This window comes from Rousettus aegyptiacus, unplaced genomic scaffold, assembly GCF_014176215.1.
Source record: "Rousettus aegyptiacus isolate mRouAeg1 unplaced genomic scaffold, mRouAeg1.p scaffold_m13_p_11, whole genome shotgun sequence".
Taxonomy (NCBI): domain Eukaryota; kingdom Metazoa; phylum Chordata; class Mammalia; order Chiroptera; family Pteropodidae; genus Rousettus; species Rousettus aegyptiacus.
The window spans coordinates 8878349-8893971 of record NW_023416286.1 but is presented as its reverse complement, the minus strand read 5'-3'; the positions used below and the strand labels follow the sequence as shown (position 1 = coordinate 8893971).

The following is a 15623-nucleotide window of genomic DNA, read 5'->3' as shown; positions in this document are numbered from 1 at the left end:
GATCAGAGAATCTGTAGACCATTATGATTCAGGTTGGTCGTATCTTAAATCTAAGCCATGGAAGGTATTTCTAAGATAAGATCTACTATTTTAAATCTCTGAGCTTTACTCATGTCGACAAAAGGTGTCTACCACCAATCCCACGCCAACAGAAGTCTCCAATCTGGAGTGCAGTAGGAGAGACTTTATTCCGGTGAATAGTTGGCAAACCTGGGAAATGAACCTCTTTGAAGGAAACAGAAAGAGAACTCCCCTGGGACAAAGGGGAACCTCACGTATATAAAGTGCTCTTATGGTCCCAGATAGATCCACTTTTATGCAAATAAAGTATCCAGATTTGCAGTTTGATTGGTCTAAATATCAATTCCCTGATTGGTCAGAGTCATGAATTCTGATTGGTCATTACGGAACTGCTGTGGTTGGTAAAGATGCAAATGAGGAAAATAGCGGCGCGCCGCTGATTGGATGGGGCAAATCTCAGCCCATTGGTTAAAATACGATTTCAGGGAATTCTTTATGAGGTTTAGCTCAATCCTCAGGAACAGAGTTGGGAAGACTTGGCAGCCCAGTGTACGACTTTTCTCAGAAATGCAGAGTGTGTGTGAGGCCCTGGTAAACAACAGCTACTAGATTCTGATTACAAATTTGGATCCAGTTAACCACAAGGAGTCATTTTTAACAGATATATTCCTTCTTGGGTCAACAGTTGGAATTTAAACAGAAATAAATTTTGACTACCTTCTCCCAGTTTTGGTTCTGGAATAAAAGCAATTTATAAAAAGCATTGTATGAAAAGCTTAAGTTGAAAAAGAGGAGCTCATGTGCTAGATAGCGAACATGTAACTGAAATCATACAGTTTTAGAAAAGAGCCCTCAGAGGTTGTCTGTCCTGTTTCTCTCACTTTAGAATGTGGAACCAAATGAGAGCTGTGAGTTGAAGGAACTGACTGACATTACACCGTTCACTGACGGTAGAACCAGGATGAAACTCAGGGACCAGGAAGCATCGTCGTTCAGGGGGCTTCTCGCTATTGCATAGCATCTTTCTTCAGTTAATCCTTTTGATAAGCACTGCATTAATCAACTCTTGCTTTTTAAATTACACATGCAACCATGTGTAATAATGTAGTATATTGGCTGTTTCTTTATTAAATATTGACATTTTCCTCATCCTAACCTTTCTAATGAAAGAAGAATGCCAAAAATAGCAAATATTTTTGACAAGGTAACAAAATGCTATCTGGTGTGAAATCCTTAAGGACTTCAGTCTGAAATAGATAATGATGACATCTACATACACAGACTCAAGGAGGAAACACTTCAACAGTTTTTTAGAAAAGACATAGTGTTTAACAGATGTTTAACCAAAACAGATGCAGAAGGTTTTCTAAAAAGAGCTGCCGTTTTCTAGAAGATGCTCTCAGATGCTAGTGAGGGTTAAAAAATAGACAAGACTTAATTTTACAAAATTTCTTGTTGTTCGGATGGTAGAAACGTTGACATTGAAGAAGGGAAGAACTTAAACGTGGTGAAAGCCTTTCCCCTATTTAGGAAGAGCCAACTTAAGAGTTTTCTTAGGAAAGTTTATACCAGTTTATTTAGAGATGGAGTGAATTGATGCTAAACTTGGAGACAGACTTTAGAAATTAATTATTTCTTTGAAATTATTATCATCATAGTTAAAGAAATGATGCCAAATTAAAGCAGAGCAACATTCAGAAAGGATGATTTTGTTCTGTATATGAATACTACAAAAAAAAAAAAACAGGAAATTTATTAAATTGCAACTAAACACTAAAATAAATCCTAGGATGTTATAAAAATGCTATTAGCAGGTTTTTACTATATATTTCTTGTAGCCTTTCTGAAACTAATTGTAGCGTGAAAAACATTGTTCCCTAGTCCCCAAACCCAGGTAAGAATGAAACAAATTCCGCAAAAGGGGCCCATAAATACCAAAATTAGTTTCCTTTTCTATGAGGGTTAAAGGCACTAAATGTAATTATCTATAATTGTTTAAAATAGAAGAGCTGATAGTGATTGACATTTACATATGCCAAGCCCTTTCTAAATGCTTTATAATAAGTGTGACCTTATTTAATCTTCACAACATTCTTGTGAGGTAGAAAATTATCCCCATTTGAAAGTCGAGAAAGCAGAGGCATGGAGAACCTATAACTTGTTCTAGCAAGTGGCACAGCCGACCGGAAAAGGTAGAGGTCGGGATCTAAGATAAAGGCCACGAACCTTGCACTCTGCACTTTACCCTGTAGCTCATATCCGTGCCTAGTAACTTGAGCTATTGTGATCATCTATCACAAGTCTCTGGAAAATATTAGAAGTTTCTAGAAGAATTAAAAGATTATGAATCTATCAATATTTCTTGAATTAACAGATATTTATTGAGGGAAGACTATGTTCCAAGCCTCTGGATTCTCTATTCCATTCATGATAAATGACTCCCAAAACAAGGTAGATTTTCTTCCAATTGTCTTCAAAATAAAGTTTACATAAAAACTATATAATGTGTGAACATAGATCCGCGTTCTTCAAACAAAGAGAAAGTGAGCTCACAGATACTTCTTTGTTTACAAGACTAAAATAGGTAGCAGCTGATTAGATGAAAAATGTGTTCCCAGTCAAGATGGTCTCAAGTCGATTCGTTTGCCTACACCTGTTTCCAGACCATTAACTTTGCTGAGGACAGACAAGTATCCATTAAAAAAGTTTGACTTTCATGCAGCCTCTTTGGAGCTGGCATTTTATATATATATATACTCACATACATACACACACACACACATATACACATATATATACATACACATACATACATACATACATACATACATACACACACATAACTAACATCAAGTGCACTGCAATGGAATAAAGATGGTGAATTTCTAAGGTATTTTAAGGGAGAAAATCTCAGTAAGAAAAATCTTCATTTTCCATGCAAAAGATCACAGATGAAACCCCGCCTACGATCAAGAGGTAGGCGGGGTTTCATCTGTGTCTGTACAGCAAGACAACCGAGGCACCTGGTGTATGTTTCAGTGCTTCAAGAGGCTGAGACTCCTAAGGGGGAGAAAGAGCTTCTGGATTGGTATCTGGGAGGCCCAATGAGGCCAAACAGAAATAAAGGTATGTCACACTTCTAGGGCTGCCAGGTATAATACAGAACGATACAAATACAAATATTGAATGAGATATACTTCTAGTAAAATTGTATTCGTTGTTGATCTGAAATTCAAATTAAATTGGGCACCGTGCACTTTTGTTTGCTAAGTCTGGCAGGCTTACTCCCCTCCCGAGTCTGCAGGGCTGCACTCCCCAGGGAACTTGCCATCGCCCAGGACCTGGTGGTTCCCCTGTCCTTGGGAGGAGGTTACGGGAGGCAGGCGGTGTGTGCGGTGATTGGGAAGGGGCTGATTATGATGGGATCTCTAACAGGGAATATGGGAGGGCCTCCCAGAGGCCTTCTAGGTGGGGGCTGGAAAGCCCCACCTATCTGAGCCCCCGGGAAATTTACCAAATGTTAGGCTGACTCCTCTTAACACCTCTCCTGGCGCTGGGCTCGACTGGCCTGCCTTCATGTCCATAGCTACCACCCTATTTCTGTCTGGGACATAAGCTCATTCTCATTCTCAAGGTTTTCCTAGTCCACACTCTTATTTAAGACCCTTCATGGCACAGGATCTTTTTTTACTTATTTTACTCTCTTCAGCACCAAACACAGAGCCCAGGACATAATAAAGCTGAAATAAATGTCGACTAAACTTGAGTTTTTCGAAGGTTTTGTTGTTGCTGTTATTGTTTTCCTGCTAATCATAGCAAGGAGGGAAAGGGTTAAAATTGTTCCCTCCAAATCTTCATTATTTCTGTTTATTTTCAAAAGCCCACAGGGAAAAACGGTTGCACACAATGGGCCCAGTACAGTGAGTGAATGAATGCTCAGCGAAGAGGGTGGACATAGATTTATCTACATTTCGTAGAAGTGCCATTTCATTGAAAGAACTTTCCTATATTATAGGAACTGGGCCAGGCTGGGGGAGCAGGCTGGTTTGAGGTTACTCGGCTGGGGACATACTGAGGAGAATAGTTTATGGAGGGGTACTTTGAGGACATGGGGACAGGGGTTGCTCAGAGCATTTGCTCCCCTAAGAAGTGACTGAAGTAGGGAGAGAAACTGGGAGACATAAGCAGTACCAAACAGCTATGACAGAGGAGGAAGGGGAAGGAAATTGCAAACCGCGTTATCAGAAAGAGAAGAAGAGGTCTTACAGCTGCCCGGCTCTGGGGCACTTTTCCAAAAGGTCGAATATCTGAAAGTGACAGATTTAAATTGATAGCATTAGTTAGGGACAGCCCCCAGCGTGAGAGAGCTAAATTCTTAAATCATGTGAAACAACAACCCTTCGTAAATGTAGTTCAATTTGAAATGCTTATCGCTTTCTGGGAAAATATTTGATACGAGCAGGAAAAAGTACTGTGCTTTACTGCCGAGTTCCCCCCAAAATCATCTCCAATCGGTTTCCAGCATACGTTAAAATAAAGGCATATTAGATACGTGGCTCCCTGCCATTTTATCCTGGGATACTTTTCTCACCGAAATGAAACCAGAAATAGAACAGGTTCAGGTAAGTTTAATGATACAACACTCAAGGTTTAAGCAAGTGGATGTTAAACCACAAAGAATGGTTTTTAATATTTGAAGCAAGTTTTATTGTTTTTTATTTTTTGTTTTTTTTTTTTTTTTTTTTTTTTTGGTCCTTTTTCTCCTTGGGGAAAAAACAGTTGTAATATTTTCCCCTCTACTGCAGTTGACCAGAACACAGCTATCTTAGACTGAATTTAATTGAAGCCAGCTTGTATATGGCATTGATTAACTGTTTAAGGCAGAGAACTGTCTTCAGGTTTCCAAACACAGCTTGAAGTTGTTACCCTTATATATATTGTATTAGAAATAAATTAAAAGAAGATCCAGAAACAGCCGGAAACATTATTTTTTTGTGTCAACCATACATTTTGTAAAAGAAAAATGGCAAAATTTACGTCGTTTGGGCTATAATACAGCATATCTCTGACCTGGTGAAAATTCTGTGTTTCCCTTTTTCTTGATATATTACTTACACAGTGACAGAAAGGTGATGAGTGTTCACTGTTAATGTTGTCATTAATCATTTAGCTATATAGTTATTTTATTGTATTTTTAAAGCAAACTTGGGCTACAAGATACTTACACAGTATTCTTTTACAGGACAAGGATAACTTCTGTCAAAATCTGTAAAATTCTTTCACAGAAAATAAACTTTTAGCCTGAATCTAACAGGTTAGCTTTCAGAATAGTTCATCTTTGAAACCACAGCAGTAAGCTCCTTTCACTGAATGTTGATATAATATCTGGCCTATCAAACGAAATCAGTGTTTCATGCTTATGAAAGGCCTAGAACTGTGCAAATGCACTGTTTTATAAGGCATTAATCCAGAGACCCAATAATGTGTACAGTGAAGTTTATCTTGACAGGTGAATCAGCTCATGGCTAAGACAATGCTATCCTTGTTATTGAACTGCAGGTGTTTAGAAGCTAGGTGGACTAAGGAAAAACTTAGCTTCATGTGGCAGGCGTAGGGGGTGGTGAAGGAAGCAAAGCTGGGTTAGTTGGTGAGACAGGTGCTTAGGAAATTTAGGTGAGAGCATAGAAATCTAAAATCAAAAGCAGGGGCCTGGTTAGGCTTTTATGGCTTCCTAGAAATAATAAGACAGCTAAAGTTAGGAGCACAAACATTAGTTATTTCTTAGAATGCTTGTTTCAGAAGAATGAAATACAAGTTTCGGAGATAACTCAGTTCTAAGGAATTCATTGTGTACAAATTACAGGAAAATCTTGTAAATCTAAGAACAAACATACTCGTTTGTCCTTTCAGAAATATTGATTAAATACCTCCAGTGTCTGTGACAGATTTCAATCCTCTGTCCCATCTTTCATAAGCTAACTATAATATAACCTTAGGAAATATTATTTACAAGCATTTGAACAATTTGAACATATAAATTACATGCGTTTGCTTACAGAATAAACGTAAGCTATTCTGTATCTATGATACTATTCACAGGGGGCAAAAAGCCACACAGCCCTATGATAGAGGTCTCCAACCAATAGTATCAAGAAAACATTTGCTTAAAATAGGACAACTGATGGGTGGGTTTTATGGTAGTCCAACAACATCTTAACAAAGATGTTATTTAAACACATGAAGGTGGCAAAAATGAAATAAAGCCATTAAAGAGAAATTAGAAAAATAACAGAAAGGATTTGTGCACAGGGATACTTAATGTCTGAAGTGAAGATTATTATGTTTTATAATTATACCAAGAAAAGTGTAGTGAGTAGAGAGAAGACAGAAAAATATTTTCCTGGTTGGACCCCTGATCTGCAGGGAATTTATAGTTCGTACATGAGAGGTCCAGAGAACATGATTTATTCTTCAAGGTACTGAAAGCCGAGGGATTGTGATTCATCTACAAAGCCCCCTGTGATGAAATACGTGACATTTCACTTGCTAAAAAGTCTCGTGTTTACTTTTGGCCTCCGCTACCTATGGCCGCTCTGGGAAGAGTCTCGAGCCTTGACACCCTGCCTTAAGGCCCCTGGGAGGGCTCCCTTCTCCAGCCCAGGCTGCTGCCGTCCAGCATGAGTCATGGTCTGATGCACAGTTTAACCTTGTGACAGCGAACAGTGACACTGGCCGTATGGTGTCGATGTCCCCCAGACTGTAGTTCTACAGTGCTCAGTGCCCTTTGCCCAGCTCGAAGGCTCTGAGCGATCCCTTTCCAGCAGCAACTCTTCGCAACTCCTGTCACTCCCGAGACCTCCCCGTCAGAGGCCACTGAGGCTGCGGACTTCTGTTCGGTCACCACGCCAGACCTCTGTTCCTTTGTGTGCTCCTCTCTCGCTCTCCAGGGAACTAGCATCCTTTCCTACTCGCAGCTCAGCTGAGCCTGAGTTCATAGCGGTTACCTCAAGCTAACATGAAAAGTGACCAGGTGGTTCTTCCTCTGGAGTTTTTACCTTGCAGTTGTCCCTCCCCAAATTCTAGTAGGTTCTGTTCCTGCCCCACTACTGTGATGTGTCGTATCAGAGTCCTCTCTGTTCCTTCGGATTTCATTTAACTTCTCTCTGGCTCTCATCCACATCCTATAGTTTTTTTACCCCCTCATTCTTTTTCTTAACCATTATTCTATTCCCCTTTAAAACCACACACACACTTTACCCACAAGAAAGTTGCGCTTTTCCTCTAGATGAGACGTTATTCATTTTTTTTTTTTTTTGTCTCAGACTATCCTATTCCTATTCAGAGTCATCTATTATCTGTTTAGCTTGCATGTTAAATTCTTACATGTTAAAGATAACTCGATTCATTTGTTACATATTTAAGATACGGACAACTACATTTATATTTTAATAGAGAAAACTTTAGACTCCAACCTTGAAGTCAATTTATGACGAGATTAGTTTTCTCAAGTGTAAAATGAAGATTTGGGAGCAAAAAAATCCTAAATCACGTTTTAATTTGATCAAATATTAACTATTTGATTAAATATTCTAAAATAGTTAATAACATTTATCCATAATTTATTATTATTATTAAATTTCCTGTCACTCTTGGTTTTTTAAATCAATGGTGATTTAGTACCTATGTGTTTGTATACATATTTACTGATTTCTACCTTTTTAATGGATTAATGCTAGATATCTCAATATTTGAGTGGATAACACATGGGCACACTCAGCTTCCAGAGCCCACTCGACAGCCCCAATTTCTAATTTTTGTTCATTCAGTAAATATGTACGGAGCACTCACCATGTACCAGGCACTGTTGCACCAGGGACACAGAAATTAAAAACTCACTTCTCCCCCTCAAGGGGATCACAACTCAGTGGGCTTTGAAAGCGTTGCCCAGCGAGCTCTGGTGTAGCCACAAAGTGGAAGAGCTGCGTGTTCCAGGAAGGAGGAGCGAGGCAGGGCGCCGAGGCCAGAGAGAGAGAGGGGCGTGCGGGGAGCCGCCCGAGTCTCTGTCCACCCCCCCCCCTCCACACCCCCCGTGAAGCTTCAGGCAGCACACGCATGGGGATGAGTGGGAAAAAAGCATGTGTGGCTCCCGGAGGCGCCCAGAATCGCCCAGAATAGGCAAATTCCCAGAGCCGGAAAGTAGCATAGAGGTTCCCAGGGGCTGGGGGCGAGAGGGGAGGGAGAGCTTTTTTTTATGGGTACCTTGTTTTTGTTGGGGAAGAAGGAAAAATATTAGATATAGTCATGCCGTTTATCCCACATTGTGAACGTATTTAATGCCAGTGACTTGTACACATATGGAAAGTGAAAATGATAAATAATATGTATATTTTACCACGATAAATTTTTTTTTTTAAGTGTGCACAGGCCTTAAGGATAACGATGAGGTTTTGAGATAGCCACTGTGGACAACAGGAACCAGCCCCAGCTAGAGAAGTGGTGACAGTTTTGATGGCGACTCGCACGCCCTCGGCGTTGTCACCAGTCTGCGCAGCCCCGGGGTGCCCCTGGCAGCCTGTGGTGGTTCGGGTATCACGGTGGATGTGGGGGCTTTGCCAGACAGGCGCGGAATAACTGGAAACTGAAATAGCTGTGTGTATACACTGAGAAAGTGGTTACAGCCCGGCTCATGGTGCCTAACGCTAGGCTCACAGGGGGCGAGGCCAAGGAGAGGGACTGAGTAAGTAAAGGCGAAGCAAAAGCAAGATCAGGAGGCAAGATGAGGAATGCTGGAAGGATGCAGGGTCTTTACAGAAGCTTCGACAGAGGTTTTGGAAGCATGCACGGGCAAGTGGCTGGTGACTTAGGCCAGGGTGTGTGGGTGGGAGTGGGCGAGTGAAGGGGACGGGGGGACGGAGGTCCCTGCAGTGGCGAGTGGAAGGAACCAGGCTCTGCGGAGGACGCAGGTCGGCGTCGTGCCGCGTTTAGATTCCAGGGATGGCACGCGCTTCCTTGGCAAGCGACGTGGTGTTCATTCCCTCGTCGCAGGTATTCGGTGAGTGCCTATTTTGTACTACACACTGCTTTGGGTGCTGGAAATCAGCCCGGAGAAAAAGACACTTCCCTGCTTTCCTGGAATTTACATTCTGGTGAAGGCGCGAGTCAGGCAATAGCAAAAATAAACAAACACGGAAAGTCACGTGGGCATGAGTTAGTGAGGCCTGAGCTGCAGTGGAGGGTGAGAGGGGCTGCTTCCAGAGGGGACAGGAAAGACCCTTTAAGGGCGGTGTCATGCGGGGGCCCAGAGGTTCTGGTTCCAGGCACAGGGGGATGAAAAGACAGGTAACCACAGTCATACACCTGGAATAGAGGTGTCAATAGAATCAGTTAAACCCAAAACAGTCTCCCAGGACTCCAAAGACGAATTTGGATTTACAATTTTTTCCTAATTAACATTTGAAGTTTTTATTTTCAATGCCTACAATCTATTTTTATAAAAAAATTAATTATACCAAAAATGTATTAGTAGCAATGAATGGCCAATGGGGCCCCACTGGAGTGATATAGAAAATATAGCATTTTCCCATATGGAAGGAAAAAAAAATCTTTGTTGAGGAGAGAAGACAGAAGAAAAATACATATTAAATGATAAAGTAATGTCCCTTGCCCCAGAAACACTGAAACATAACTCCCTCTGTATTCACCACATTCTCATGACAAACAGGACAAAACTTAAAGCTTTTAAAAATCAACTATTTTTGAACTGTTTCTGTCAGAGAGAGGCAGCTGGGGGGTTGCGAGAAGACACTGCAGAGGAGTGGAACACAGCAGTGACTTCAGTGGGCAGAAGACTGAGAGGCCAGTCTCAGCTCCCAGAATAAGCAGCAGGGTGGGCAGAAGCTCCCTAACCTCCCGAAACCATGGTTTCCTCACCATCCGCAGAAAAGACTGTCTGTTCTACTTACCCTGATCGAAGTTAACTAAAGTCGTCTGCCTCCTTCCCCTGCCTCACCACTTCACGCAGAAAGGCTTGCCCTGCTCTTGAGGTGCTGTGGGCCGTGACCTTGCAGAGATCAGGAGCACCAGAGAGTGCTTCACTGTGTACGTCTGAATGTCCCCCGAATGCGCTGAGGTCTTAGATCATTCTGTGCTCACAGGCAGTCATAGCAAACTGGATGAACCTTAACTGGTCAATCTGCCCGTGTCCATGTAGTAAGGTAAGGTTTTCTGGTAAGTTAAATGTCCTCCGCCTCTACGCAACAGCCCGAAGCATGCCACAGATATCCACAAGTGGATGTCGAGATGACTCCCATCGCTAGATACTTCTTCAACCCAGTAGGGCTGTGAGTGTGATCTCAGAGGTTCGTGACAGGGTCTCCCATGTGGTGATAATGGTCCCTGAAAGCATACATGAAAAATATAGAAAATAATGATAGTATTTGTAAAGTCAGTGAGATATTATGATGAAGACATTAGGTGTGAAGATTTCAGGCACTGACAAATCTACATCAGGAAAATACTAAGCATAGCCAAAGATACTAAATTTTGCTTCCAAGGGAGCATGAAGCCCAACAGTATTTGAATAATTAACAAAAAAACAAACAAACAAACAAACAAACAACAAAAGACAATCCAAGCTGTCAGCATTAGAAGACTGGCAGATTCAGAGCCTGACCGTGAGTCACTAAGACATAGCTGATGTGACAGGCAAATTGGTGACTGAGCTACGGACCCATGATGAAAAACTAGATTCTCCAGAACTTTCGGCAACATTTTTTTTCAATGAAGAAATAAATACTATGAGATTTCATTTCTGAATCTCCAACAGCAAGACCCTGAAATGTTGCCTGAGGGGACAGGAATGGTTCCTCCATCTCTTGTCTGTCTTGCGGGGGAATACCCGGAGAAGAGTCCCCGAGATCTCTTTACCCTCCTACTGACCATGAGAGGAAATGGGTCATGGCAAGGAAGGCGGTTCCCACAGTAAAGCTGAAAAACAACACAAAATAATGAACCATAACCATGGGCTCCTAGCAAAGGGTTGCTGGCCTGGTACAGTTAGATCGGGACTCCTTTATTATTATTATTATTATTGATTATTTATGCCTATAGCACCTGGCCTTCCTAGGTGGTCTCCCATCCAAGTACTAACCAGGCCCAACCCTGCTTAGCTTCAGAGATCAGCTGGCTGGCTTAGTCAGCATGCCATGGCCATGGACCATGGTCAGTGGCTCCACTGGGTCACAAACCTAGGACCTACTGCATGTAAAGCAAATGTGTTAACCGCTACACTATGGAACCACATCCCTGGACCCTTTTGCTTAAGCAAAGGCTTCCAACAAGAAAATACTCAGCCAGTGGACAGTAGACTGTCGTCTCCATCTTTGGCGTAGGGGGCAAGGGCACAGACTGAGTTGGACACAAAGGGGGCGTAGTAGACCTAAGAAGTTAATAGAATTGCAGAGTCACTGGCGTTCATATGTGTAGGTGCGTGGGAGGTAAGTCCTGTTCTTTGTGGTTGTGGGTGCAGCGATGATGGGTCTTAATTAGATCGCAGCAAGAGAAGGAGGAAGAAAAATATCTTTTTTTCCCCCATTTGCCAAAGTTGTTAATTATAGTGTTATTTGCACTTTCAGACGTTTGGAAAGAGACATCCAAAATTATAAAATTATGGTATGTCTATCCAACAGCATTTCATATATTCATTAAAAACTATATTTTAAAAGCTAATGATAAGTTGGAAAAATGCTCATGATCTAATGCTAAGTGAAATAAATTTCAAAATTTGGTATCAGCGTTATTCCAATTTTTTGTAAATGTGCAAAGAAAAAACTGATCAGGAAAATCTTCAAATGTCATCAGCTTCTTCCTGGTAATATTACAGGTGATTTTAATGTTCCTATTTATAATTCTCTGTGTTTAAAAACTAGAATCATTAATATGTATTACTTCTATATTTAAAATTAATAATCTTTATATAAGAAGAGAGAGATAATTAATGACACTACAAGTATAATTAAAATTTACATTTATTCTAAGGAGCGGAATCTAGTAATAACCAGCTATCCAAAACTGTAATGGGATAGTTAGTTAGCCAGTAAATGATCCTTATGTGCTGTTCACTTGAAAAGGCACAAGGGATTCGGAAATAAAGGTACTAGCCCCAGCTGGAGGAACTCGGGCCTGGCCGGAGAGAACGCAGACTGGTGCCACGGCACTCTGCGTGACACGCTCCTCCAGAGCCAGGCCCACAGTGCTCAGTGCCACAGGAGATGAGGAACAATCCGGCTGCCGGGACTTGTGGAAGGCTTCCCGGAGGAGGTGACATCTGAGTCGACTCTTGCCTTATGCTGAAATTCGGAGGAGGAAGGAAGAAAATCTGAACTAAACCAGTTTCTCCGGGTGAGGAGAAACAAGACTGACGCAATATAAGGAATTCTGGAGTTTAGAATGTCTTTTAAATTTTTCTCTCCGGCACTAGGTGGGTGGCAGCGTCACCTGGCTCGCATGAAATAGAGATGGAAGAGCATGTTTAGAGCGAAAATTTGAGAAATGTGCATTAGCAAGGTATGGCATTGGAACACAGTCAGTCATTGGTTCTTCAAGGTTTTATTGAGCAAGACTGTGGAATTGTCCTGGGTGCTGAGGATGCGCTGGGGAATCAGACAGACAGGCGTCTGCTCTCACAGTGCTCGAGGCTGGCCTGGGAGACAGACCACAGACAGACAGACAGACAGACAGACAGACAGAAAGAAAGAATGTCCAGAAACAACAGTGCTATAAAGAAAATTAAACTGGATTCCATGAGGAGGGTCATGGGATAGCTTGGGAGTCAGGAAAGGCCCCTCAGAGGAGCTCAGGGGAGGTTCAGGAAGGACGGTGATGTGATAATAACAGTATTGTTGATGGCTGCATTGATTGAATCCTTTCTTTGTGCCAAGTGGGCTATTTCATTCAATCCACAGAACACTCCTGTAGATAGGCAGTGCTGATCAGCAAAAATAGGACCAGAGTCAAACTCGACTCTGCCTCTCCAGCCACCTCGTAAACACAAGTACTTTCTGTCTGTACCAAGTTGGGCCTGAGAGGCGAGGGCTGAATCCACGGAAAGCAAGACAATCACTCGGGGGCACAGATGCCTGAGGAAAGGGGGAGGGGGCTGAGAACATAGGGAATGCCGGCATTGGAGGGGTAGAAGAAGGGCTCTAAAGGCAAACGCTGAGGGCATGTGACGCACGGTGTGAGAGGAGCCCCAGGGGACCCGAGCCTGACAGTCAGGAGAGGAGGCAATAACAGCGGGAGCGGTCAGCAGGGTCCCATGTCCACATACCCCAGAAGAGACAATAGCTGGTGACGTCCTTTAGATTTAGCAACCAGACAATTACTGGTGGTCCCTGAGGGAGTGAGGAAGCCCGCACTGCAGAGTGGATAGGGGCAGACTTCTTCCCTGAGAGAGACAGGGCAGGAGCAGCAGCTTTGTTATGGTTGTCAGTGTTTGGGTTTTTGTTTAGTTTACAAAAGGATTGAGCCTGTGGAGAGGGAGGGATCGAGGCTCTAAGAGAGAAAGGAAGTAACTGATGTAGCAAAGTCCTTGTAGGGACAAAAAGGACGGTGAGCAGAGCATGGGTCAAAGGCGAGGTCTTGGGCCAGAAGAGACACCTCTTCCACTGTGAAGGGAAGGAAGTCGCCTGATTAATTTTCTCTGAAGTTGGCAGTGTTGTCATCTGTTCAAGGGGAAGACCCCAGGGCGGAAGGGACGGAGTGGTCCTACCTCAGCTTCTGCTTTGAACCAGGGCTTGTGGGAGATGGGAGTGGATGCCGAGGACCTGTATAAACGAATCCAGCAGCCCCGAGGTTCCCGTGAGTCTGGAACCCTGGCATCTGCAGCGGCTGCCCCTACACAGCTGGGAGATTTCCTCCGGCAGGGCCGGCAGCCAGGTGGGGCCCGGAGTCTGGCCGTGCTGCATGGCACAGGCGGCTCAGGTGGCACCTGTTCTGAGCGGATCGCTTCAGTCTTTCCACTGGCTTTGCTTGGACAGTCCTGAGTTCATAGACCCTTCCACGGCCAGAATGAGGCAAATCTGCAGTGCCAGAATTTATCTTCGAATTAGTCATTTAAGGAAAACCTCTAATCCGTGACACCTGAATGTAAAAGTATGTGTTAAAACAGAACATGGGAGAGGCCCAGGACCTTGGGAGCTCAGTGATCAGTGAAATAGCTGGAATGTGCCTTGCACTGTTCCGTCCCTGAGTTATAACGTTACAACTGCTGCTTAGGTTTGATTCAATTAGAGACCCTCTTTTACGTTCAATGCACAGCTTCCCTGGGAATGTCATTGTAAAACATTTTGTTGTTATGCTGTACAGCAGTCACTTCAAGATAACACAAACCTGGCTCCTGTCAGAGAAGTTCGTTACCACTATATGCGTACAAAACAGAGGATGTAATCAGAAGGGTATTTGGCGTGGATCCAGAAAGCAATTGGATTAGTCTATAACTGGCCGCCATAGTTTCAAGTCCATTTCTGATCCGTGACTTATTGCTTCATAACTGACAATTTCAAAGGTTTACCAGGGTGGCGCGAAAAGCTCAATCATTGCTTTCCAGCTCATTCTGAAATGTGTTTCATTAGTGAACATTTTTGAATATTTAAAATAAAATTGAAATAACAAGATAAAAAATATCTGCAGAGGGACTACTTCAGATAGCTGTTGGTTTTTATTCCTTTAGTCAGTAGTGATTTATACAATAGAGGGAGGAATGGATAATTTAATTTTCAAACTTCACATGAAGCACTTGAAATTTAAAAAGCAAACAACATACAACAATGACAAAACACTGACTAAATTCTAGTTCTGACTTGGCAGTCGGACTTGGCGGACATTTAGAAAGAAGTGAAATTTAAGCAATTTTACTGTTTAAATAATTCAGAAATTCTCTTTTGAAAGATTTTAGCTCCTCTCACCAAACTTGAGATACAAATTGATCACATTGTTGATTAGGTCAAATGTGTTAATTACTTTCTCTAAGGTTCTTCAAGCACTTAGGAAGCAAAACCTGAGAACAGCAGGACACCCTGAGGTCTGAGCTAGTACTGTCCTCACCTGTGAGTGCGGCTTTGGTGCCCAGGAAAATGACAGGGAGCAACAATATATTTCTCAGGGATTTCTTAAAGAGCCCACACCCGCATTTCGTCTCTCTTCCCCGCAGGAATCAGAGTTAATTTCTAATGATAAGCTTGCTTTCTGTTATTGGCTAAAATATTTTTAAAATTCTTTTTTTCATATTCCACTTTCTCATAATACCTCTTTCTTTTTTAACTGCACACAGGTTTTAATGCTTTACCAGAGTAAATCTACTTTCTGCGGGTTTCACACGGTTTGACCTTAATATTTACACGTTATTTTCCTGCAGAATGGCTATACAGTGGGTATATTTTGACTCTCTAAACGATTCAAATTTGATTGGTGATTGCGGCCAGGTGCTTATTGATGAAATAGGAAAGGAATTAACATGCAAGAGCATCAGATTCGAACTCAGCCCGCCCGTGGCAGGGAGGGGGTCACCTCCAAAGTGCGCTGCTGACTTCAGGTGACTTGACTTC

The 15623-nt window shown here is 42.4% G+C and overlaps 1 protein-coding gene across 1 annotated transcript in view; it reads left to right on the top strand.

The window, feature by feature from the left end:
* STARD13 (StAR related lipid transfer domain containing 13) overlaps positions 1–15623 on the top strand; it is a 468661-nt gene that overhangs the window by 251012 nt on the left and 202026 nt on the right. The gene's annotated exons all lie outside the window — the stretch shown is intronic.